This window comes from Narcine bancroftii, chromosome 7 (assembly GCF_036971445.1).
Source record: "Narcine bancroftii isolate sNarBan1 chromosome 7, sNarBan1.hap1, whole genome shotgun sequence".
Classification (NCBI taxonomy): Eukaryota; Metazoa; Chordata; class Chondrichthyes; order Torpediniformes; family Narcinidae; genus Narcine; species Narcine bancroftii.
Genome location: NC_091475.1, coordinates 207,810,059 through 207,814,089, shown reverse-complemented (window position 1 = coordinate 207,814,089; position 4,031 = coordinate 207,810,059).

The following is a 4,031-nucleotide window of genomic DNA, read 5'->3' as shown; positions in this document are numbered from 1 at the left end:
CTGCAGTCTTTCCAGCTTAATCACATCCTTCCCACAACTGGGCAACCAGTGGTTCTACAAGTGTGGTCTCGCCAACATCTTGTGCAGTTGTAACACAGGTGTGTGGATCATGATTTAATCGCACTAACTGGGTTAACCTCCACTTTGGTGCTGTCAGAAGTACTGCTTTTCAGATGAGATGTTAAATTAACCCAATAAATGGTACAGAGGAGGTTTATAAGTATGTCTTTAAACAAGAAAGTCTGTACATGCTGATGCCATCCACAAGTGCACTGAAGGAGCTCAGCAGGCCACGCACCATCCATAGGAAGTAAAGGGTAACCAACGTTTCGTTCCTGAGCCCTTCATCAGGTACCAAAAAGAACTGGTAGGTCCCAGAATAAAAAGATAGGGGAGGGCAGGAGAAGAGAGGAAGAAGGGGTAAGAGGTAAGAATGAAAAAAAAAATAGAGGGCTTTGAGGTAGGAAGGGCTTCGTTAATTTTGGTAGGAATATATAGGTTGACACAACATCGAGGGCCAAAGGGTCTGTGATATGTTCTATGTAGTCGATGGATACATGTGGGAGGGAAAGATTCCTATGAGGAGAGGTTGACTTGGCTCACACTGTTTTCTTTGGGGTTAAAGAGAATGAAGAGTGAATTAATTGATGTGTTGAACATGCTGAGAGACCTAGACAGGTTGAAAAGAATTGAGTTAAGTGAAATCAGGGATACATTGAGAAAGAAACCATTCCATTTCATGAACGTTAGGAGACTAGAACACACTCTTTGAATGGGTAGTGGAGGCCAGGGCATTTGCCACCAGGATATTCACACAATACACTATAACAGCCCAAGATCTGGGATAAAGGACTAACCAAAAGCACATTTGGGGCAAGTATTGATATAGTGGGGCGAATGGCCTGCCATGAGCTTCATCTTCCCTTTTAAGTTAATTCAAAACTTGTATTGACATTGGGATCTGAGGGAGTTATCTCCTGTGACCTGCAGCCAACATTTAACTTATAGCCAACAACAGTAAAATTGGAGATACAAGGCAGTGAAATCTAGAGCAAAAACAAATGGGCTGCTGGAGAAACTCAGCTGGTCAGTCAGCATCTGTGGCAGGAAATGGAAAGGTGATGCTCCAAGTCAGACCTATGCTAAACAGGGAGAAAATTGAAACTACCCAAAGGGACCTCGTGCAGGACGGCCTGATGGTGAAGAAGGCAAATGCAATGCTGGCGTTCATTCCAAGAGGAATAGAATGCAAGGGCAGGGATGTGATGTTGAAGCTTTATAAGGCACCTCTCGTGGAGGATTGTGAGCAGTTTTGGGCTACTCATTTATGAAAGAATGTGCTGACTTTGGAGACCGTTCACGGGATTGGGAATGGAAGAGTTAATATATGAGGAACGTATGATGGCTCTTGGCCTGTACTCCTTGAAATTTGGGAGAATGAGGGGGATCAACTTGAAACATTTTGAATGATGAAAGGCATGGATAGGATAGACATAGAAAAGTTTTTGCCCACAGCGGGAGAATCTAGGACAATAGGGTACAACTTCAGGATGGAAGGGCGTGCACTTAGAACAAAGGTGCAGAGGAATTTTTCTAGCCAGACGGTGGTAAATCTGTGGAATTTGTAATCACAGGCGGTTGTGGAGGCCAGGTCGTTGGGTGCATTCAAGGCAGAGATTGATCGGTTCTTGATTAGCCAGGGCCTCAAAGGCCGGGAAGTGGGGCTGAATGGGAAAATGGATCAGCTCATGATTAAATGGCAGGGCAGACTCGGATAAATAGACCATACTCTGTGAATTGGGAGAAGCAAATCCTTTGTTCTTCTTTAGTCATCTCACATTGGATATAACTCACTCTCTCTTAAATGATGCATTGGAATGAGTGCATCATCTCTGGAATCAAAGTCCAGCATGAAAATCCAAGCCAAAGAACCATGCAGGAGGCAAATTGGTCTGACATGTCTATGCTAGCTTCCCAATTAGTCCCATTCTTCTCTTTTCCCATTGCCCCATCATATAAGAATGAGATTTCATTGCTTTATCTATAAGTACAATGTAAAACTGTTCCAAAATTCTTACTTGCTTCAGCCACATAAGACACATAAGACAAACTGATGACAAAATTATTAATTAAATTACTACATTATGCCATGAGCCAGAAAGAGTTTCAGTGAGTGCAAAATAATATGACTTTTCAATCATGCAGACGGACATTTTGCTGGTCCCAGAGAGGTTTATGGGAAGATTCAAGACCCTGATAGTTGTTGTAAAAACCCACATCTTGACCTCAGAGGTGCCAGACTGCAGGACTTTGTACCTTCTGCCTGAAGGTAGCGACGTGAAGAGATCGTGATCAGGTTGATGGGAGTCCTTTACGATTTTGGCTGCTTTCTGGAGGAAGTGCCTCACATAGATGATCTTCCGTGGTCAGGAGGAGGTCGGAGCCTGTGATGGACTTGGCTCGGTTGGCCGCCTTCCGGAGCCTTCTGCGTTACTGGGCACTCGAGTTTCCAAACCAAGATGTGATGCAGCTGGACAATATACTTCCCACAGAGCACCTTCCACAGCCTCATGCTCACACTCCTATTCCAATTAAATCTGCTTCCCTTGCACTTTAAGGCAACTTCCCTCTGGGTCCTTTGCTATAACCTTTGGCCCTCTGCTATAACCAGTGTCGTCCTCTTTACATTCCAGCAATCTCGACCTCTGTAGTCATTCTACATTACAAATTATGAGGACATCACAGGCAAATCTCTCCCCAACATCGAGAACATCTACAGGGAACACTGCCATCGGTGGGCAGCAGCGATCATCAAGGATCCACGTCACCCAGCACACGCTCTGTTCTCGTTGCTGCCATCAGGAAAGAGGTGTAGATGCCACAAGACTCATGTCACCAGGTTCAGGAACAGTCGCTGCCCCTCCACATCAGACTCCTAAACAATTACAAACTATTTCAGAGAGTCCTTGTTGCACATTATATATTATTGAAGATTTATTTTTTCTGTATTTGGACGGTCAGTCTGCTTGTAATTTTCTCTTTTGTATATGTATCAGTTAAGACCCCAGAGGACCCCAAAACCCAGCGGCAATAGATATTCACCAAGACAAAGGGTTACTTAAACAAAAGTTGCTTTTAATTATCTTTAAACATGAAAACAGAATCACACTTTAACATCACTATTAACTTAACTAACCCAACTTAACCCCCTTCTAATTCTAAGCACACGTGTGTGTAATGTGTGTGTAAGTTCAGAAAAGTTCTTTGCTTCACAGTCCAATCTCACTTCTTACTCCTCCAAGTTCACTGGTTGCAGGCGACTCTTATGCTGTGAACAGAATTTAACATGTATAAAGTTCACCAGGCTTTGGTGCTTGAAAGGTGAATGGTTACTGCTCAGGAACGTTCTTGTCGGTTTTCAGAGAGAGATTTGTTGTTCCAGGACATTCACAACTGATGTACTTCCATCAGCCACTTCAGTGTCTTGCTGACGAAACTTGCCCCATCAGGGTTCTCCAGATGATAACCTCTTTCTTTCAGGTCACCATAGAATTCCTTTCTGTTCCACTTAATCCAAATGAAACATTCCTTTTGCATGAACCACAAGGGCTTTGACTAGGCCATCTTCCAAATGGGCTTGCCAGCTTGTCCTGTTCCAGTCCCAGCTACTTCTGCTGGCTGTAAACATTGTCAAGTGATCTCTGTATCTCTCTCTTTCTCTCTCTCTCTGAGAGAGCGAAAGCCTGTTTGACACTCTCTCTCTCTCTGCTTGCAAAACAACATGACTCTCTTACAACAGCAACCTCTCTTCCAGACAGCAGAGGCTCCAACAAACTCTTTCGTCTGTTGCCTTTGTTAAACAACAATCCATTAGTGAAGTCTCTTGAGCACTCTTTAAAGCTCTTGCAAAAGCTGTGGAGCCAGTATGTCGAGCATGGGGAAGAGCTCCAGTATTTCAAATATGATCTGTTTTAAAGTGTTTGTATGTGACCAACTCTAACAAACCTTTCCCAGTTTATCTCCCCAAAACA